We start from the raw sequence: 21849 nt of genomic DNA, 5'->3' as shown, positions 1-21849 counted from the left end.
GGTCAGACAGGGGGTGCACATGAATGTCTGGATCTGAAATTCAAACCTCCACCTGCTGGAGACAGAATGAAAGCACCGATGGATGTCCAAGAATCCCTTGGAAGAACTGACCAGTGCCTGCCATGCCCACTGGGCCCCTGAATTGAGAGGCAAAACAGGACTCCAAGGAGCACCCAGTTGTGGAAGGTGGGGGGCGGCGTTGGAATGGGTATAAAGGTCCAAGCTTGGCTGGCTGAGGAGGAGGACACACAAATGTCTACAGCCTTGAAGGGAACAGATTAGGAACTGACTTTTGAGGCCAAGAGGGCGTCACCAGCAGGTCCTTGTTAGTTCAGCGGTTGGGGATTTCTAATAGCTGGCGCCTGGGATCCCAGCTCCGGCAGGTTCTGGGTCTCAGGACTCATGAACATTGCTGTCGGGGCTCGGGGTGGGGGGGCGGTTAGTCAGGATCGTTCCGGGGCGCTGGCTGGCAGGCTCTGCTTGGTGTGCTGGGCCCTAGGTGCACCCAGATGCCCCATCTCACGGTTCTCCATTTCTGGTGCTCCAGCTCCCAACGAGCAGGGTTTCGCTCCGGAGGGCGGGCCTCCAGCGGCATACTTGCGGGTGGCTAAATGCCCGGCCCGCTGGCCGGTAAGGAGAGCCGGGCCAGAATCCCCCTTAGCCAGTACCCCACCGGGCTTCCCTTCTGCGTCCTAGGCGGGCAAGACTGAGGCGCAGAGAGGTGGGCTGTGGACATGACCTGGAGGATGCATGTGTCCCCACCCCACCTTCGAGTGGACGCGGGCGCGCTTCTGGGCAGGCATGGGGGGTGCCTGATGTCTCCGCTCTGTTTTACAGCTACTCCCCTGCAAACGCTTCCCCCTTCGGCGCTGTTCCGCCCGCGCTCAGCGCCCTCTTCGCAAGCACGAACTAGCTGTGGGCACCGGCTCTCTCGTAGGAGGGCGCGCCGGGGGCAAGGTGAGTGGCCAGAGCCAGGGAATGGGAGGAGGAGCTGTCTGCCTGCACCCCAACTCTGCCCTGGGTGTCTCCAAGAGCGGGCTCGCCGGCCTGCAGCCCGGAGGTTGGGCGATTCCAAGATCAGGACGGTGGAGCGGCTGTGTTTTAACCTGGGTCACCAGAAAGGCCCTAACCCTCCTCCCTAAGCCCAGATCCAATATGAAACACACACGCGCAACGCCCTGTGAAATGGCATTAAAAATACACATACTGGCTTGTGATGCTTTGTGATACAATTCGTCAGAGCTGGCGCAGAGCGCGATGTATAGCACACAGTAGGCCCCAAGTAAATGGCGGCTGTGACGGTTCCGGCCTCCGACGCGGCTCTTTGGACACCTGGGCTCCCCCCGTCGGCTTTCCGCGGGAATCGGAGGCGCGCAGTAACCAGCGCCTTGCCCCTCCGCCTGGGGATGCGCAGCCGGCCCCGGAAGGGCTGGGGCCTGTGCCCGCGCCCCCAGTCTCTGGGCTAAAGAAAAGGGAGTCACCGGCACAGACTCGAGTGCCGCAGTGGGGCACGAGCCCAAGCAAAGCAAGAATCCGTTTTCAGCATTCACACCTCGTGTACACCCGGGCACTGCCTGGGCCAACGCCCTTCGTAACCAGGAGCGCCCCCAGGCCCCGCGGCGCGGGCGCGGCGGGGGGAGGGCGCAAACAGGACGCCCGGGGCTGGCCGAGGTCGGCGAGAAAGACGGCAGGAGGCCCGCGGCCGTGACCCCTGGTCTGCGCTGAGACTCGAGTGGGGCGCGTTGCGAGGCCGGGAGGCCATTTTGAGAGCTCGAGGAGCGGCGGCAAGATGGCTGCGTGGGCACGAGGTAGGTCGCGGCGCCGCGGCGGCACTGCCGACCCCCTCCTCGCGCTCGCCCTGCCGCGGGCCCACAGAGGCGGAACGCGCGTCGAGCGCGCCCGGCCCCGCAGTGTCTCGGCCGCCGTCCGTCCCGGGCAGGCCCTCAGGGTATTAATTACCCCCGGGGAGGGTGCCTTGCGAGAGAACGGCCGCCGTCTTCCTTCCCACCTCCCTACCGGACCCTCCGTCGCGGCTGCCCGCGCACCCCCCCAGGCCGCCAAGTGAGCTCCTGGCCGGAGGCGAGGAGCCCTGCGGTGCGCGTCGCGGCGGCGGAAAAAGAGGCTTCCGGTCCGAGCCCTCCTCACTTACCTGCCTGAGGCAGGGGCGGAGACGGCCTTCCTCTCGGCCTGAGGGGGTGCAGCCGGGCTTGAGCGGGCCGGGCTGAAGAATGTCGTTATTTTGGAGCCCGGAACCGCAGGCGCTTTGCACTCTTTCCTTATTTCCAGGGAATGTCAGGCGCATGGTTAATGCCCGCTTTTTCTTGAAACCGCGAGGCCCGAATGGCGAGCAGAGCGAAGCCACCCTTCCCGGGACTGTGTGTTCCGGAGCGCAGTGATAGCGGGGGCCGAGGAACAGAGAGCCCCGCCGATGGGGGCGGCGGTCTAGCGAGGGCCTCCGCGTCGCCGCTGTGGTTGGGGGCAGGCCTAGAGGCTCCGTTCGCATCCTCTTAGGCTGCTTCGGGTCCATTGCTTCCTCCGCTGGCCCGGTGGAGCAACTTTGAGTTCGCCCGCTCCAGGCCCCCGCCCAAAGGTCAGAGCTGTGTCTGTTATGTGGCCTCGGCCCCGCCCCCTCCACCAGGTTGAATAATTTAAGCTCAGTCGCTGTTGTTCTAATTAACGCAGTTGACCCACCGCTACCCTAAAGCAGGTTCCACGCGTGTGCATTTGTACAGACCGACCAAGGAGCTCCAGTAACGTTAGTTGTGTTTGAGTCCTGCTTTGTGCCAGGCCCGCTGCTAAGCACTTCATGTGCATTAGGGCCTCAGCTTGATAAGTAGGATGATGATTCCCTCTTTGTGATTTTGGCCATAGCTAGGATGCGACAGAGCCGGGGCCAGGATGTAGATTCAGAGCTGTCTGCCCCAAAGCCTGAGTTCTTACCCACAGGCTCAGCACTTGCATACATACAACAGACACATGGATTCATCTGTTGTGTCTCATCTCTCAAACAAGCACCAAGCCTGTCCTGAATCCAAGCCCCCATCCCCACATCACATATGAGGGCTCACATATGAGGACTCTCCTGTCACCTCATCCCCAACCTCCTAGCCTAAAGCTCTGGCCTAAAATAGATGTTCTGATTTAATACTGTGGTTGTTCTGAGCCTCCCGGCAGCCAAGACAAAGAAGAAAGTATGATGGTTTATAACCTTGTTCCAAAAAGGAAGCTCATCAGGATTTTTAGAGATATGAACATTTTTTCCCTCCATAAGACTTATAGAAAATTTAAAGCTTGGTGATTATGTAGGTCAACTGCTTATGTCACAGACGAGGAACAGCCCAGGGAGATTAAGTAATTTTCCCCAAGGTCATGAAGTTAGCTAGCAGAGCAAGGAATGGGACTCAGGGCTCCTGATTCCCAGTCCAGTTTCCAACCTCTCAGGAGCGGGCTTTAGTGGGCTTCTCAACAATGGTTTAGTTGTTTTTAGTGACCCCTCAATTCCCCACTATAAACTCCTCAGACCTGTGTGCTGTCTTCTTCTTTCCTTTGCCCCAGTTCCTAATGCTAGGCTGGGCTCACCATTGTGGGTGTCTGTAAATATCTGGTAAATGAGTGAGTGGATCTCTCTCTTAAAGACTAAAGCTCTGTGCTGCGGAGATAGGGGTGGTGGTGGAGAGATGTTCTGGTTTCAGTCCTCTGGAGGGACTTTGTTTTTTGAATGTTACGTTCCTGAGCCCATGAATTCCCTAGACCTCTCTCTTTGGGCAAATGGTGTGAACTGGGTAGTGTATTTCCCCTTTTGGCAGTCGTCCAGCTCCTGACCGTTCTATCACATTGTTGGACCTAACGGGAAGGGGTTATTTTTCTCTTATTTTTATTTATTTGTTTTATTTTATTTTTTGTTTTGGCCGTGCTGCATGGCACGTGAGATCTTAGTCCCCTGACCAGGGATCGAACCCATGCCCCCTGCAGTGGAAGCGCGGAGTCCTAACCACTGGACCACCAGGGAATTCCCTGGGTCATTTCTCTCTTGAAGGGACATGTTGTCAGTGAGACCTACAAGTCCCTTTATGTGAACTAAGGAGAGTTTCCCGATGGCCTCAGCACAGCTGCCGTGAGGCCTGGTAGATCCATTCTTTTGTCCTCTTTGGGTAGAGAGCCCCCCTTTCTGTGCCTTCCCAGGTTTAGTTCCTGTGGCTTAAGTACAAGTCATAGAATGTGGCTCATCAGATCCCCAGAACTTATACAGATTAGCAGATTTTCATGCTTCCCAAAAGGTAACCTTGGAACCCCTGGCATGATAACTGTCAGTGCTGAATAAATTTGGTGAGCCTGCCATAGACCAGATTCTCTGGAAATTTGTACTGGAAACTTGTCACCCCTGGTGTGTGGGGAGGAGGTCTGCTTCTTGGTGAGCAGCCCCTATTGACAGAAATGCTGCAACAGATTCTAGCCAAATCCTGACCATCGTCTTTGGGCAGGCTCTGCCCAGGCAAAACAGGGTGGAGAGCTGAGGCCAGTTTACAGCTAAAGCCCCAGCTCTGGAAGAAAAACAGGGTTCAGCTCCCCAGGTTAGTTACTGTCTACAAGGATTAAAGGCCCCAAATAATGGCTGGCCTCTCCCCTCCTCCGTGCCAAGGGAAGACATGTAAATACAGCCGCACGCCAGCTTAGGCAGTAGATGTGTATAAATCGAATTTAGCAAATCAGATCATGGTTTAAATGCACTATTTAAAGCAGTCCTGCAGTGAAGCCTTTTACAAAGGGAATAATCATTTTGTGATGCTAATCATCAGCCTCCAATCTATCTCCTTTGTAAGTTCAGATGTTGGTGCACTGGGTGTTCTGAAATTGGGGCGCTCTTGTGTAGGGCCCGGGTGATGGCTGTCTGTCTTCTTTTTCTGACCTCTCATTTTAAATGGGTGCATGTCCTTGTTCTCACTGGGGGCCTCAGGATGCTCGTCACTTAGTCTGATAGTTCTCGTCCATCCCACTCATCTTTTTATAATCGGATAGAGCCCACCATTCAGCTGCTCCTGGCTCCTTTTCTGAGATTTTCACCCTTCCTGGGGGGAGATATAAGCCCTGCTGTTCTCAGGGTATTAGAACCAACTCCCTCTCTGAACTGAACCTTCTTTTGTTTCCCTGAGCTTCTGGTGTCTCTGGTGCTGATCATAAAGAAGATCTTAGAGTTGACGGGACGCACACCGGCCTCTGAATTTAGTAGGTGAATTAAATGCAGGCACCCACTTGCTGAATAGGCACTGTCCAAAATATTCTCCCCATTCACAGCGAAATAACTGAGGCCTAGATGTTAAAGTGACTTTTCCCACAAGTTAAAATCGGGACTCAAAGGAGAACGTGTCTCCTAATTGCTATAAAAGTGTTTTATACACTGAGCCATAGTGCCTTTCTTTGCAGAGAAAATATAATCAGAGACCATCTGGGTGGGAGAGGAAGAGAATGAAGGGAAAGAGATGGATCAGAGTGGAATAAAGGAAGTGGGCAGGAAGCTGGGGGCCGCAAGGAGCCTGACCTTGCTTAGCTCACAGGCCCTGATATAGTGTCTTTGTCAATGCTGCCACTATTGGCGCGTTCCTCGGTAATTATGACTGTGTGTTGGCATGGCGACTCGGAGTAAGAAGACTAGAAGCACTGGGTAAATGCACGACTTGTTCTTGCCTTCTAAAGCAGAGAGGAGCTTTTGTGGGTAGTTCCTCCAGGGAGCCGTGGTAGAAAAATCACCAGACCCAGTGCTGGAGTGTGGGTATTTACAACCCTCAGGAGCCAGGGCGCCCTGCTCAGGGGTGGCACACACAGAGGTCTTCATCGAGACTGGCCTCCCGTGCAGAGACCTCCCAGAACCTCCCTTCTGTTCCTTTCTGTTGGTCTTTGTTCCGGAGCTTGTGATGTCAAGTATATCAGTTTCTGTTCCTCTCCACGTTGTCTATTTCAACTAGGTTTAAGTTGCAGTCCCCCTGAATTTGATTTATCATAAAATGATCTATTTCATAGGCCACGAGTATTTATCAGGAGGCTGAAAGGAAAGGCTGATGGGCCCAGCTGTTGGGATGGAGTTTGGGGCCTCCGTTTCTACACTGGAGCCCTCTCCTTAGATACTTGGGTCACATCCTCATCCAAAAATGGGGGACGTTGCTGGAGTCAAGAGTTGCGCTGTCCAGTATGCTAACCACCGTTGGTCTCGTGAGCTGTAGTCAGTGCAACATGCGGAAATGATAATACTGGGTTAAAATATATTATTAAAATTAGTTTTACCTCTTCTTACTTTTTGGTGTGGCTTCTAGAAAATTTTAAAGTGATACATGTCGCTCATATTTTCATTGAGCTAAACTAGAGAATCGAGACCTCTTCCAGCCCCAATGTTCAGTAACTAATCCTGATCTACCCCTGGAAGGTCTCTGGTGACAGAGAGTTCTGTGCATGGAAAAGCCAGGCTGGAGGCTAGTACAGCTTCTTAAATGGGGGTCACCCCTCAGTCCTTTGAGGCAGAAGGCCTGAATCCACAGGCAGCATCAAGTTTTTCAGCTTTTAGGGTGGGAGGAAGAAAGCCAGTGGGTAGCCCCCAGAAGAGTCTTTGCTTGCAGCTTTAGTAGTGCCCTGTGGAGTTTGTATGGGCACAGATGTAGATGACAGGAGGGTTGTCCCAGGGGTGGAACGTGTCCCCGCAGTTCCTGACCTCAAAGTGATTTCATCGTCTCCCAGATGTGTGGAAACCACAGGGCATGAGAAGGCAGCCGTGCATCCCAGGTTCGTGCCAAACCCACTTAAAGCAGGTTTCCTTTGGCCCGAGGGCTCCTCACTGCCCCTCTCCTGGCTGCCCCTCCTCCCCTGAGTCTCTGCTGCTCTCTGTGAGCTGAAGCTTCTGGGATGCGCCTTGGCTCAGAGCCAGCGTCTTCTTGGAGAAGCCTCCTGCCCTGGCTCCTTGCCAAGCCTCGGGTCTTCAGAGAGAGTTTCTGGGGAGGCGCTGGGCTCATCCTGCTGTCAGAGGGCAGAGAGGCCTTCTCACCTCGGAGGACTCCTGGCTGTGGGTCCAGCCTTGCTCGCAATCACCTCCCCATCTCAGAACTTCAGTTTCCTACCCTGGACTGGGTTAAGGGCCTCTGAGCTCCAGTAACCCTTGAGATTATGAAAAGAAGGCTCCTCACATGAGCCGGGGAGGTGAGAAATTGGCAGACAGGAAATCATAATGAGTCATGATAATGGTGACAGGAACCATTTATTGAGCACTTATGTGTGCCAAGTTCAGCGCTAACGCTTTGCATACTTTACCTCCTTTAAGGCCTGTCTCTTGGGGAGCAGAAAGAGTAATAAAAGTAATCTAGGCTCTGCCCTTCTTTTCTAAGCCAGATGCCATTGGGGTGATTGCATGGGGTATGTTTCAGAAGCTACAGCCCTTGGGTAGGTAGCATCTGAGTCCCCTGTGAGTCCTCATCTCCTAAGGAGTCAGCCTGGGCTTTGGGAAGCAGCAGGAGCTCATTTGGGTTGCTAGAGGATGGCTCTCTAGTGTCTCCTGCTTTGGACTGGCAATATACTTGGATGATCCGGGTAGGAAGGCTGAGTGCTAGGCCCCTGGGAGCCTTGGTGAGATGCTCAGAGGAGTGAGAAGCATCCCACCCACTCCTAGCTTTCTCCTAATTGTCAGTGTGGTCCATAGCCTGGCTGTGCTTCAGTCTGTAAAGTCAGGGGTTGATTCAAGCCCACCAGTCTGCCCATGGTGCCAAGGGATTGCACCTGCCTGGGACGAGGTTGAACCTCCGCCTTCTGCAATGTTACATCCCCTGAGGTAGCATTCTGTCTTTCGGAGAAGGCAAAGGTCTCCAAGTCCTCTGTCTAATCTCATCTGGTCCTTAAACAGAGAACATTAGACCTTCTTCCTGATTCGCCCAGTTTGGTGGCACAGGACGGGAGAGGTGGTGCGTGCCTCTGAGGGCGTGTCATTTCCTTGGGGAGTGCTGGGAGGCTGGGAGTAGAAAGAGGGAGGCCTCCAGTTTACAGCCACCCCTCCCTTTGTGCCTGCAGCTTCCTTTAAGCCATGTTTAGTTGTTTCTAGTTCGCTCTTCTCTCTTCTGCTGTTGGATCTTAGGCTTCAAGATCATGGTGGAAATCAACTATACTTCAGGCAAAAAAAGAAAAGATCATGGCGGTGTGAGGAAGTGCGTGTGGCTCAGTGGGTGGCGGGGTCTGTGTGACCTAGTTCAGACCCCTGGGACACACTATTTCACCTCTCTCTCTGAGCCTGTTTTCTCATCTGCAGACTTGGGGGTAGTAATACTTACCTTGTGGCACTCAAGAAGTGTCAGTTTGCATCCCCCACCTGCCACCTTGGAATGGGTATGTGTGTGTTGGGGGTAGGCGGGGGCTGAGCACGAGTGAGCCAGCACGAGTGAGCCAGCACGGCTCTGCTGCGGGGGACCATCTCACTGGTGGGCCACACATCTGTAATGAGTGAAGGCACAGGGGAGGCGGCGATCGGGCTCAGCTCTCTGTCAGGCACTCTACAATAAGTCATGGTGTTTACTGACTGCTTCGGCTCCCAGCTCCGAGGTCCAGAGAGAGCCCCAGAAGAAGCCCTGACCTGTTCCTTGACCGCTTGGAGCAGAAACCAGCCTAAGAAGGCACACATTTGAGGTGCGCAAAGCTTGACTCAGGCCATGGGAGTTAAGAGAGCAGGACTTTGTGTGGGGTGGAGTCGTCAGAGCAGCCTCATTGTACCCCCAAAGGTCTTCTAGGCTGAGGAGGGGGGAGGACTCCCTGAACAGAGGTTCAAAGGTGGGCATGAGTCCTACAGGACTGAGTTAGAGATTTAGGTATGAAGAGCAGGTCAGATGGTGGCGGCCAAGAACAGTGGCGATGGAGGGCAGGCTAGGGGAACTGGTCCCGTTACCATGTGCAAGATGGGTGTGGGTTGCTGCCAGGCCAGCCTGAGTCGAGTAGACACATCACATCCACCGTGGGCCTCTCACCGCTGTTGGCTCTTGGCCTGGATTTCAGTACCTCCAGGGCTGTGCCGTGGAACCATCCCAGTTTGTAAGGGAACCGTGAAGCTCAGAAATTGGAAGTCTTCCCATACCAGATTGTATTTTTTCTACTGCATTCATTTATTCATTCAGCTTTCATTGAACACTATGTGTCAGGCTCTGGGCAATGCCTTGGGGGTATAAAGAAGAAAACCACCACATCCCTTGCCCATCACTTTAAAGCTTGTATAATACAGAATTTCATCTATCTATTCAGAATGGGAAGGCTAGGCCCCTGGCGGGGGGTGTTGGATTAGCGGACACTGGGGGTATGACATTTCTCACCCATTTGCGGCTTCCTGGCTTTCCTGCCTCTCTACATACCACAAGAGCCTGGTAGAGCTGGGTCAGAGGCCATTTCATGCTTTGCCCTTGGTGACCTTAAGCTGCCATTTAGCCCGGGCTAGAACTTTTTTTTTTTTTTTTTGGCTGCGTTGGGTCTTCCTTGCTGCCCGCGGGCTTTCTCTAGTTGCAGCAAGCGGGGGCTACTCTTCGTTGTGGTGTGCGGGCTTCTCATTACAGTGGCTTCTCATTGCGGAGCACAGGCTCTAGGCGCACGGGCTTCAGTAGTTGTGGCTCGTGGCTCTAGAGCACAGGCTTAGTAGTTGTGGCACCCGGACTTAGTTGCTCTGCGGCATGTGGGATCTTCCCGGACCAGGGCTCGAACCCATGTCCCCTGCATTGGCAGGTGGATTCTTAACCACTGCGCCACCAGGGAAGCCTGGGCTAGAACTTTAGTTTTCAGATTCCATTGGTTCTTTATAGAACTGTGACCTCTCAATTGCCTTTTCTTCATTTAAGAAACAACTTTGGGGCTTCCCTGGTGGCACAGTGGTTGAGAGTCCACCTGCCGATGCAGGGGACACGGGTTTGTGCCCCGGTCCGGGAAGATCCCACATGCTGCGGAGCGGCTGGGCCCATGAGCCATGGCCGCTGATTTGCATTTGAGTGGTAAGGAACGTCTTAAATGCAATCAATTGATAAATTACCTCTGAGTGAATTCATATACAGTAGGTTTCTCCTCAGAAGAAATCCAACACTGTTTGGGGCCTCAAGGCCAGAATTCTCTCCTGGTTCTGCTCAGACTGGTTGGGAGGTGAGCCTGCATGTAAGTTAGCAACGGTGGGCGCCCAGATGCCTTCTCTCAACACATCTGGCGTTTGAAAGAGTCATCCATTTAGCCACTAGGTTGGAGCCCACCCTGTAAATGCATCCACCAGCTCTAAAGCCCAAACTACAGGATCTCATTCTCTCACTTGCCTCCCAGGAGGGGAAAGGCCAAACAGGTTTCATCTTATTGTTGTTATTACTGTTCTGGTGATTTTCTTGTTGAGGTCAATGCGTGTATGTGTTTAGAAAGATAAAACGCTAGGAGTTACATGGCATTTGTGGTCAAAGTACTTGTCAGAGATGTAGGAGGGACCATGTCACTTCCCGCTGCATGGAAGGTGGTTCCAGATCTTTGAATGGAGTCCCAGGTCAGTTGGAGACTCTCGGGGAAGTATCCTCCCCGCAGCTTCTGTATGGACAGGCCAACTGTTGCTGGTGGGCAAGATGAGCATGTGTGAGACAGGCTTTCCTCTGTGGACAAGTAAGAGGCAGGTAGTGGGATGCAGAGCACTGCTGGACTCCGCTTCTGAAACCTTCCATCTTTCCTTCCCTGAGAAACTCCAGAGAGGTTGGTGAGAGTGATTTCTCAGGAAGATGCAGTATGTTCTGCCTTCTGTGAGGGACAGGACAGTGGATGTCCAGCTGCTGACAAGGAGTAGGCCTTCCCCACACTGGGTGGCCTCTCGCCCTTCTAGCTTCCTGTGCATGGCTCTCTTAGAGGCAGTTTGAATGAGTCTCATATGCACAGAGACTGGCCTTGGGTTTAAATTTGGTAGCCAGTTGACAGCACACACTTTAGCCTCGAAGCCACATGGTTGATGTTTCCTCCAGGACAAAGTACACGCAGAGACACCCCTGTGCTAGTCCCTGACGCCTCTTCAGAGAAGAAGCCAGGAGCACGGCTGTCCCATTTCCCATTCTCTTCTAGTCTCATGTTCCTTCTGTCCTCTCCAGGACGTGCTCCAAAGTCAGAAGACAGGGAAAGGAGAAGCAGGAGCCCTGGTGGAAGAGTTTGAAGGTGGGTCCTGGCCTGATACAAGCCACAGGCCGTGTGTGTGTGTGTGTGTGTGTGTGTGTGTGTGTGTGTGTGTGTGTGTGTGTGTGTGTGTGTGTGTGTGTGTTCACAGGTCATTCCAGCGGCTACTTTGACCTGTCTACACAATGAGCTCTCCAGTTTGGACAGGAAATTTAAAAAGGGAAAGTACACCCAATAGTTCTTGGAGCCAGTTGCCTATTAGGTTGGCTCATATGAAATTTCTTTTTTATAGATCAAAAACAGTCAAATATTGGTGATTTTGTATGGTTCAACCTAATACATTTCCACTGCTCTGGGCCAGTGGAGAGGGAGCCATTCATTCTCCTTTAGTCTCAGAAGCACATTTTAAAGAGTCTCTGAGATTTTTACCATTTGTATTCCTCTTCATCCTGCATACCCTTCTCAAAATTATTTTAACTGCAGGAAGAAATCACCCCGACCTGTGGATTCTACTGTAAGAGAAAACTACCCCAGCAAGGCTCCACTTTGCCCCAGCTTCAAGACATGTCTCAAAGTGCAGGACAATCGAGATGACTTTCAAACACCTTTTCTTTCTGTATCAAAAAAATCCTTCAGGGCAGCTCAGATAACCCTGACTAAGGGCTAAGACCAGTTCCAAACCTTTCTGTCTCAGGAGGCATTTGCTTCCATCTGGACGCCTGGAATGGTGTTGTACTTCACCTCCCGCATAGCTGATAGCTGTCCTGGGAGAGAGCGGGGGAGGAGGTTGTTGGAGAGCTGGCGTGCAGCCTCTCCATAACCTTTCAGCCACCCTGGTGCTGGGCGACCAGCGGCGTGGGCTTTTGACTGAATGCACTCGCAGTCCTGCATTCATTATGCCATTGTCAGCGTGTGTGTCTGGGGCTGCCTCTGGGTGTGTGTGTTTCTTTTTGTGTCTGCGTGTCAGTGTCAGGCTGTGCGTGTCTGTTTACGTCGGCCTGTCTAGGCGGGCTCAGTGCGACAAGGAGCTGGGGGCTGTTGGTAGGAGGGAGGGCATTTCAAAGCCCCAGATCTCCCCCTCAGGAATCTCGGGGGATTTATATATTGTATATATATTTACATGTGTGTTATAGATAGATAGATGATAGATAGATAGATATAGATGTCCATCTATCCGTATATATAGGGTGTTTGTGTGTGTGCTGCTCATTGTGTAGGGCTACATGCGAGTGTCTGGCCAGGTGTGGTGTAAGCAGCCAAGGGCTGGGTGAGCCCCATCTGCCGAGAGCTTACAGACTTGCCTTCCCACCTGCCCACCCGCCGTCCATGGGGAGCCTGTCCCTTCGAAGCTCACGGTCTCCTCTCTAATTTATTAGCTAGGAAGGAGGAGAAAATGAAATGTTGCCTGAAGACAATGGCCGAGACAGCAGGTCCCACCCTGCACAGCCGCCAGCACCTCTCCCCTCATCCCTGTCTCCTCCTCTGCAGTCAGGATCTGTACATTACATTGCTCAGTCAGCAGTAAGAGGAGAAAGAACCCCCAAACCAAGCTATAAAAAACACATTGGCCGTGGACATGCAGGGGTAGCTATAGGCTGTTGAAGGTAGGAGAGTGCAATAAGGCGAAGATTTGAGCTGGACTTTGTATCTGCTGGCCCAGTGGATACAAGGCCCCTCATCCACTCTGGGGTCCCCCACCTCTGAGTCCCGGGACTTCTCCCCGCTGCCAGACAGTCAGGGGAGGGGAGAGGGGCCCAAGGCAGCTGCAGGGGCTGTGTTAGTAAACACTTTGCTGGGTTCCCATTTTCTTCATCACCCCAGCCTTCTCCACTCCTGATGCCCCATTACACACACTGCCCCCCCCAGCATCCCTTTTTCTGTGGCCTGCACAATGAGCTCATTGTCCTGGGTGTGATTTGAATAAGGGATCGGCAGGCCTGTTCCCAGCATTGTCCGAGGGGCTGGGAAAAACCCCAGCGCAGGCAGGAGGACCAGACCAGACAGAGACAGATGCCTAAATTAGCAACAAAGCTTTGTGCACGTCCCCCGGACAAGGGCTCGCCTTGTTTGCGTGGACTCGAGGGTGTGGAGCTGGCCGGCTGCTCGCATGTCTCCCCATGTTAATTAGTTTTGCATGCATGTCTGAGAAGGTGCCAGGGGAGATGTGTTTGCCTTTCCCCGGGAGGGGGACCTGTTTGTGGCTGTGGAGCTGAGCTGGGTTGGGCCTACCTGGGGAGCCAGGCTCTGAGCCTGGGTGGGAGTCTTGGCTCCCCCATCCTGCTCTTCTGTCTCTCTGTCGTTTTAGGGGGGCTTGGCTTTGCTCCCCATGCCTTCTCTACTGCTACCCCACCACGTCTGAAAGTTGGTTAGCTCTGACTACAGGGAACTCACTGGCTTCCACCCAGACCCGGGCCAGTGCCTGTCCATCTGGCAGTCTGTCTCCCACGACACAGGGCCCCCCGGGACCAGGCAGCAGAAGCGGCCAGTCTGGGCTCTCCTCCGTCCCCAAGCCAGATGGCCAGTCTGCTTATCGAATTACGGCCTCCCCTGGCCCCAGACCCCCGCCACCCACAGTTGGGCCAGGATCTTGTTTGGGATATGACGGAGAAGCCCTCTTTTAGGCCCTCGAAGGGGCCTGGCCCTGAGCAGGAAAGGGGTCTGGTAGACAGGGCATGAGCATGTCCTTGTCACTGGCTTGCTGCCTGACCTCAGGGAGGCCAGTGCATCGAACACCTGAGTCTCAATGTTCTCACTGGCAAAACAAGTGAGTGGCACTTCAGGAATCTCCTGGTTCCTTCCACCTCGAAAAGTCTGTGATGGTTGTGGTCATTTTAAACCTGTGTTGGTTTAGCACTCACTGATTGAGCATAACGACGGGAATGGGACCAGTGAATTCTGGCCAGGGGTGGAGCAGGGGTTAGAGGAAGGATTTTATCGCTGTTGGCACTGGAGTGTGGGCCTCTGTTTTCGGAGCCGGTAGAGGATTAGGAGCTGGCAGAGCCCCTCTTCCCAGGTCCTCACAGAACCCAGCCCCAGCGGCCCAAGCCCTCCTCCTCCTGCCCCTACCCTGCAGTGGTGGGAGGCAGGCCCTGGCTCGGCAGAAGGGAGCTTGGCAGTGGCGGCAAATGGGAAGCTGGAGTGAGAGCAGCTGCTGGCCAAGGCCCTGGGTGTGTCCCGGTCGCCCCCTGCAGGCCCTGGCATGGGGGACAGGGCTGGGAAGGGGCTGGATGCCTGCCGAACTGGGCCTCCGGATAGCTTTCTGGGTCGTGCCTTCAGAGTTTCCAGCTCTGTACAGCCCCTCACAGTAATGCGGGAAGGCCAGGGAGCAGGGGTGTGGAGCATGGCTCCTCCTGTTCAGGTACAGGAGTCTTAGGATCCAGCGACCAGAGGGTCTGGCTTCATGGCCCTTCCCTAGCCTTTCCCCCACCCTGCCCCACTGGCCCTGCCCTCTCATCACAGCTTCTTAGTAATTGAAAGTCTAAGCCTGGGACACTCACAGTCCAAAAAGCCCTGTGCCAAAGCCTCCAGTTCCTTCCCGTTGGGTCTTTATGGACCTATTCATATCATTTCTTACAGACCTGGTGAGTCTATGCAGACAGAAGGGAACTTCTTTTCCTGTGTTTGTGTTTTAAATATTTTGGGATGGCTTTGGTTCAGGAAGTGCCGGGGTTTTAGGGAAGAGCTTTGAACACCCAGATTCCTTCTCTTGTCCCTTCTTTGCCAGCCTCCCCCATCCCTGGTGCTCCCTCCTGCTCTCTCTTATGTTGTGTGGGATGCATCTTGCTCTGGAGTCGGGCAGCTGATTGGAGGGACCCACAGAGAGCCTCTGGGATTACCCTCAGCAGGCGCTCAGTCCTGGCAGGGGAGGCCCTGGGCTCCAGCCCGTCCCCACCCCCAGTGCACTCACTCACTTCCTACCCCTCTCCCTGTCTCCTAGGCTGCTCCATCTGGGGATCTGGAGGGGAAGTCAGAAGCTAAATGAGGAAGAGTATAGAGGTTAGAACTCATGGTGGGAACAGAGAGCAGGGTCCACAGTACCAGTGAGGGGAGAGAAGTAAGGCAGGCAGGGCCTTGGGAGAGCTGCCCACTGCCCTCCCTGCCCCTCCCCATCCTCCCTCCTGGATTTTAGCCGCCTCAGCTGTAGCCCTGAGCTCCTTAATCTGGTGAGCAGTGTGGTGCTCCGGGGAGGGCTGGCAGAGGCTTTAGGAGGTGACAGGGGATCTTGGGAGTCGCACTCTGCTAACCAAGCATCGCACAAAGCCAGGGAATCACATTCCAAGCATGGCTCCCCATTCCAAGGCTGGACCAGCATGGGTGGTACCCAGTGGAGGGCTGGGGCACTGGCCCTGCGTGCAGCTGGAGTGACCTTTTTCTTTGTTCCTCAGGAGGAAAGCTCCCAAGATTTAGGCTCTCTAGCCCTATCTGCTTACTGTTTGGTAGCTGTCCCCACCCTTACCCCAGCCCCCAAATCCTCTGGCTTCCTATCCCAGTTAGGAGAAGCCATGTATACACTGCAGGTATTCCTTCTCCTGGTTAGCCAGGAAAATGCTGTCAGGGCTGGTCAGGGGGTAGGGAGTTTGTTCTAGAACTAATCAAATGTGCTGGGCAGTATGCCTCCCCTGCTTACACTGAGCCCTGAGAGAACCCTGGGGAGGTAAGAAAATGAGGTGGGGATGCTAGGCACAAGCCCAGGTGCTTCAGAGCCTTCCAGCCCACCAGGATGGGGATGTCCCAGACCTGGGACCTTGGCTGGAGAGGAGGGACAAGGCAGAGGCCCAGATCGGAGTTCTGCTTCTGACCACCATACAACAGACCCCTGAATATCTGAGAGCCTTTTAACCATCATCTGTAAAATGGGAACAATAATCCCTACCTCCCTATGGAGTTGCTAAACACTAAATAGGGCTCATTTTCCTTCCCATTTTCCCTTAGGTATGGGGCAGGTATGAAGGAGTTGAGCTTCTCAAGGTTGGTTGATATAGCTATGATTTGGAGGATGAGGACAGCAGTGACATGCAGAATATTTAACCATGGGCACTGGCCAGTCAAATGGCAGCTGGCCGAAATCAGCAGCCCAGGGAGGAGGGCACAGCTGGGCTGAAAGGAGTTCATTTGTCTTTGTGTCTTTCTGTTCCATCACGTGTCTGTTCATCAGCGAGCACACAGACTTCCCTCGAGGGCAGTTCCTGACGAGGTTGCAGGACGCAGGATCCCTGATCTCCTTTGCATTTTGAGCAGGTCAGATGTGCCTGGCATGGGGCACCCTGCTCCACCTGGCAGAGGACCCAGCAGCAAAGGGCAGTGAGCCGAAGTCCTTCCTAGCTCCAGGCCCTGCCCTGGCTACAGCTGTGCCATCAGGCTCTGTGGGGACAAGCTTCGCCTGGGGGCTTTCACCCTCCTTACACCCACACAAGCTGCTCTTCCTCCCTGGCCCTTCTTAAAAGCACTGGGGGTGAGGACTAGGGACTGTCCATGTTCTGATCCATCTCCTCATGCCTCTGTTTCCTCATCAGTCAGGGGAGGTTCGTGGTCCCCACTGACTGGCTGTGGAGGATTGGGAGTGTGGTGGTGGCGTTGGTGTGGAGCCCCGTTCTGTCATCAAGGAAGGCTTCTGGCCCCATGGCGGCGTCTGCCCCAGCCCCAGGCTTCCCGAAGCCACCGCTTGACACATGGTGTGCTCTGCCAACAGTAGCTTCTTCTACCTGATCCTTCTGTGTGCCTCGCTGGGTGAAATCCCTGCCTTTGAGGGCTCAGAATAGCCCGGTAGAGTGACAAATTGCATAGGAAGACACAGCCCTACCTAGCTGGAAGTCAGAGACTTGGACTTCCTTCTGGTCTTGAGTGAACCCCCTCCCTTTCTGGACCTGGAAAAGGAGCATTGGCTAGGATGGCATCTAAGGTCCCTTTTAGCTGTGACATTTTATAATCTGGAAGTTTTTCCTGCTTTTTCTCTTCTGCTACCTACCAGTAACCCGCACCCCCAGCCCTCTGGCTCACAGGAAACCCAACCAGCATGGTCTCCTTCAAGTTGCCCTGGGATGCAGGGAGGCATTTCTGCACCCAGAGGCTACAGAAATGAAAACCCAGCTCACTGCTGGCAAGTGACTGTGAGGCTGGGACATGACCTGGCCTGGGGCGAGACTTTGGCGAGAGAGAGCCCAAGCCTTAGCTGAGTTTGTTCCCGGCTTCTGATCTGGAGCCTTCTCTTCCGTTTCCATGTGCTCTGGCTAGTCTTTGTCCTGTGGCTCGGTTTGCCACCAGGTGACCGTCACGATGGGTTTGCATTGTTCGCCTTGGGACTTGCCCTCTCCTACTTCCCTTGGCCAGGCTCTTCGAACTCAGAAGATCCAGGCCCCGAGAAGCAATCCACAGGGGAAATGCTACTTCTCAGTGCCTAGCCCCCCTCCCCGGGACGCCCAACCAGGTGACTCTGCCACCAGTACAGCTGACACAAGTGCAGGCCACAGAATCAGGTGGACATGGGCTCAGGTCCTTGTTAACCAGAGCTAGCCCTTAACCTCTCCGAGCCTCTGTTTTCCCATTTCTAAAATGAGGATTGCTCATATTCATATATTTCTCATGAAGTTGCAGCGAGACCTAGCAATGATATAGGTAAAGTTCCTTGAAAATGTAAGGTCGGTCTGTCTTACCTTCTCATCCAAGCTGAGCCTTCAAAGGCCACAGACATAAACCATTGTCTTTCCTCGCCTCTCGCCTTTGAGTTTCAGCCTGCTCTGCTGAGGAGGTTCGGAGACAACCTCAAGCAAGCTCCTCCCCCCTAGCCCCAGGGAGCAGAAATACCTACTTTCCGCCCTAATAATACCTGAATGAGATTTATAGGACATCTCCCTCCCCAGAGTGCAGAACTCCCTCTCACATATTATTTCTCTTATCTTTAGATTGTCCTGTGAAGTGTGATGGGACAGCCTCTTTTCACCTTCTCTGAAAATGGAGACAGGAGGAACTGTGGGTCTTGCCAAGGTCACAGGATTGGAATACAGAGCCATGCCGCTCCAGGACACTCAGGATCATCAGAAAGGGAAGACACAGCAGACACTGACCTGAGGCTGCAGCAGTCAGGGGCCAGGACGGAGGAGGAGGGCTGGGGCAGAGGGCACGGTGCAGGCTCCACTCCCATTCCTACTCCTGTGGGACTTGGCAGGGGACCTGGGGAAACATGCCCCAACCCATCCTGCAGAGGTCTTTGCCTTTGACCTGTTGGCCGCCATTTTGGGCCTTGTCACATCGTGTTCCTCTTCCGTCCAAGCTGCTCTAACCTGGCCTCCAGCAAACAGAAGCTCTTCGCCATCCACATCCCCACCCGAGAGGACCGAGGGCTGCACGCTGGGAGATTGCCAAAGCAAGGGGCTCCAGCCTCCCAGGAGTTAAGGACTCGCTCTCCGCAGCTGTCCTCCCCTTGGTGCTCCTCCTTCTCCCTCCTCCTGCTCGCGGCAGGCAGGGCCCGGACCTGGGAGCCGTGCCGCTGTGCTGTTGCCAGGGGAGCCGGGAGCCAGATCTGAGCTATGCAGGGAAAAGGCCCGGCCTGTCAAACTGTCTGAGATGAACCGCCGCCGTCCCCATGCAGCTGGGCTCAGACGTGTCTCAGCTCTTGTTCTGTGCCTGAGAATGGCGAAGCCCAGTGAGGTTCAAGGGCAAACTCACTATTCATTAGTCAGGGGTTCTTGACGTCCGTCTCTCCCAGGGATGGGTTCCCCCCCCACCACCGCCGCCGCCTCCCTTTTTCTCTCCCTCCTGTAATACATTCCTGGGTGCCTTTGGTGAGGACTGCACACCCTCCTGCTCCTGCCCCACTCTTCTCCAAAAGCCCCTGAATAAACTCCCCCCAAGGGGACCAGGCAGGGCAGAGACAATGGCCACAGGAAACCATTCAGGCGGGACTCCAGCCATGCTGGCCCGCCCTCCACTCCCAGTGCCCCTGTGGGCCCCACTCCCCTCTGACTCAGGGCACCCCTGGACTACTAGCCCACATAGGCCTGGATAGGACAGAGCCACTGGGCACTGCCCTCAGGACTACAGGTCAGTCCGGTGCTACTCGGTGGGCTCCTTGGATGCCTCCATGGCCTGTATCTCACATCTTGGCTATCTTGGTGCCTTTCTCTACCATCATGTTTCTATTCTAAGACACTCTCAAACACTGTTGGTTGGAAAGTGTGAAGTGTAAAGGACACATATACTTGGTTACAAACAAATTGCACTGCTAGAAATTTACTATGTGGTTAACATGCAAAAGTTCCCAAAGAAGAATGTACAAGAATGTTCATCAGAGCATTTCTTTTTTAAGAATGTAAAGAAATTGAAATGAACCTATGGTCCATTCATACTGTGAAATACCATGCAGCTACAAAAATTAATGTGGTAGGTCTCTATATATTAGCTGATATGGAAGGCTGGCCAGTATATATTGTTGGGTGAATAGAATAAATCGCAGAACAGGCAATAGAATATGATCTTATTTGTGTGTATTCAAAAGTCGTAAGTATGCTTATATATGAAGAGATTCTGGAAGTATGTATTAAAGGGCTACTCTGGGGAGTGGGAAGGGATGAATGCACTCTTCCATTTTTTTTCCACTTTTATTGAGAAATGTAAAGAGGCTATTTAATATAGTAGGCTTAACTTCTATTAACCAACTTGGAGTAGGAGCTCCAAGAGAATGGTGGTGAAGTTGTAAGAAAAAACATCCCAAAAACTATGCCACTGGCCATTTTCAGGCCAAACAATCACATGTCATCGTCATGGCTGTTATTGTTGTTAATTAAAAGCCTACCAAGTGCCAGGCTTAGTACTTTGGGGTCTGGCTTAGGTGGGTATCATTATTCCAGTTTCCCCATGCTGAAGAGTAGTTGACTGGCTTGTCCAAGTTCCTCAGCAGGGATTGGGTTGTTAGGGGGGATCCCAGTTCCACTGAGGGTAGACACGTTGCCCCTTCGCTTTCAAGAGCTGCCTGTTTAGGGTGGGGGCCTTGGAAGCCCCAGTCATGCGGACCCCCGACACCCACCTGGTCATGTGGTGGAGGGGGGGCATTGCCCCCTTCTGCCACTTCCCAATAGAGGTCTCATTGTGTTGGGGGCCATTGGGCTTGGGCCAGCAGGAGGAGTGGGCAGGGCTGTGAAAGGCCTTATTTGCATAAGCAGCGTGTGTCCTGAGAGAGATATCACCACACGGAATGTAGAGCGCTTGCCTTCCCTGTTTACTTCACCCCAGAAAAAGTAAATGGCCTAGCAAGTGTCTCTGAGGAACAATACGAGGCGCTAGGAGTGGGAGGCATGGGTCTGGCTACCCAGGAGGCAGGCCAGGACCTTGCCACTGCCACTGGTGGAGCTCTCCATTGGGCCCCTGATGGGCCTGGCTGGGGTGGGGGGAAAAGATGCCATGGATCTGGATCAAGCAGCCACCCAGAGGGCCTTGGGAAATCCGTGGGATAGCAGGATGGTCCCTGGGGCCTGAGCGGCACCTACAGTCAACCCAAATCAGCTGTGGAGCCTGCACAGAGAGCAGGAAAGAATTAAAAGTGGACCACATGCAGAGGGCTGCAGTGACTCCTCATAACTTTATAGGCTGTCGATATTATCGTTATATCCATTTTACAGATGACACTGAGGCCCAGAAAAGTTATAGGTCCCAAGTCACACAGCTAGTAAGTACCAGAACTGAGATTCAAAACCACATCTCTCAGACCTCAAGTCTGTTACTCCAAACCCCAAAGAGATCCTGTTTGGCTTGGCCACTTAGAGGAGGTCCCCAAAGCTGCAACCCCTCCTTGCCTACCCCCATACATAGAGTTATTAACCCCTCCTCTGCAAGGTCACCTCCTCAAATGGTTCCTTGCCTGGGGTCCTCCCCCAATTTTACCTAATGCCATCTATCTCCTGCAGTATGCCTGGCCCTGGACTGGGCAGTGGAGTGGTGGGGAGGAAGATTGTAGAGACTTTGGTTAGTATAGCCTCTCCTCGGAGTTGTCCAGGGTCAGTATGGTGGTCCAGATGGACTTCCTGGGGGTGGTGGCCTTGAGGCAAAGATATAGCCCAGCTGGTCAAGACAAGCATGAGTGAGCATTGGAGAGTGGGGGCTGGGGACTGGGGAAGGCCCAGGGCTTCCACCTGGTGGGAAATGGGAAGTGGGAGTGGGTGGGGTCAGAGGGTCTAAATGCTGCAGCTTCCCAGTCCCCGGGCTGCAGGTCACCTACAGTTCTGCAGATTGTGCGTCTCCCCTGACCTGAAGGGGCCTTACAGGAAGATGAGGGCACTCCTGGGCTTGCCCCAGTGCTTCCCAGAGTCTGGCCTGATGAGGACCTCAGGGAAAGCTGAAGCTGCAGAAGCAGAAGTGGGAGAGCAGGGATCTCACTCAGGCAGCTGGAATCATTGGGACTTTTCCAAGGCCAGTGGGTGCCCCTGGATGGTCCTGTGGGAGGACTAGGGCAAGTTCTGAGACAGAGGCCTCTTCCCATCCTGTTAGCCTCACCTCCCTGTTCCCAGCCCACAACAAATAAAGTTTCTTTGTAAAGCCTTCCACGTCTCTGGTCAGTTTTCTGGGAGGAGGACATGGGTGAGGAAAGTAAGATTTATCCACTAGCAAAGACAATTCATGGTGTGTCAGGTGTGGTGGATCCCTGGTATGGATGGGAAGAGTGGAACAAGAAGCCTCCCAAGGCCTTGGAAAGTCTGTCTCCCTGACCTGGGCTAGGGTCCTTTGGGATGAAGGCCA

At 53.8% G+C, this 21849-nt stretch overlaps 1 long non-coding RNA gene across 1 annotated transcript; it reads left to right on the top strand.

The window, feature by feature from the left end:
• Positions 1-970: 970 nt before the first annotated feature.
• Positions 971-21645, top strand: LOC125963488 (uncharacterized). The gene is made up of 3 exons (XR_007475521.1): positions 971-1808; positions 11103-11166; positions 18024-21645. It is a non-coding gene; the product is annotated as an uncharacterized LOC125963488 (long non-coding RNA).
• The last annotated feature ends 204 nt before the right edge of the window (positions 21646-21849 follow it).

Source organism: Orcinus orca, chromosome 2 (genome assembly GCF_937001465.1).
Source record: "Orcinus orca chromosome 2, mOrcOrc1.1, whole genome shotgun sequence".
Classification (NCBI taxonomy): domain Eukaryota; kingdom Metazoa; phylum Chordata; class Mammalia; order Artiodactyla; family Delphinidae; genus Orcinus; species Orcinus orca.
Note: the sequence above shows the minus strand (reverse complement) of the source record. Positions and strands in the feature narration are given on the sequence as shown.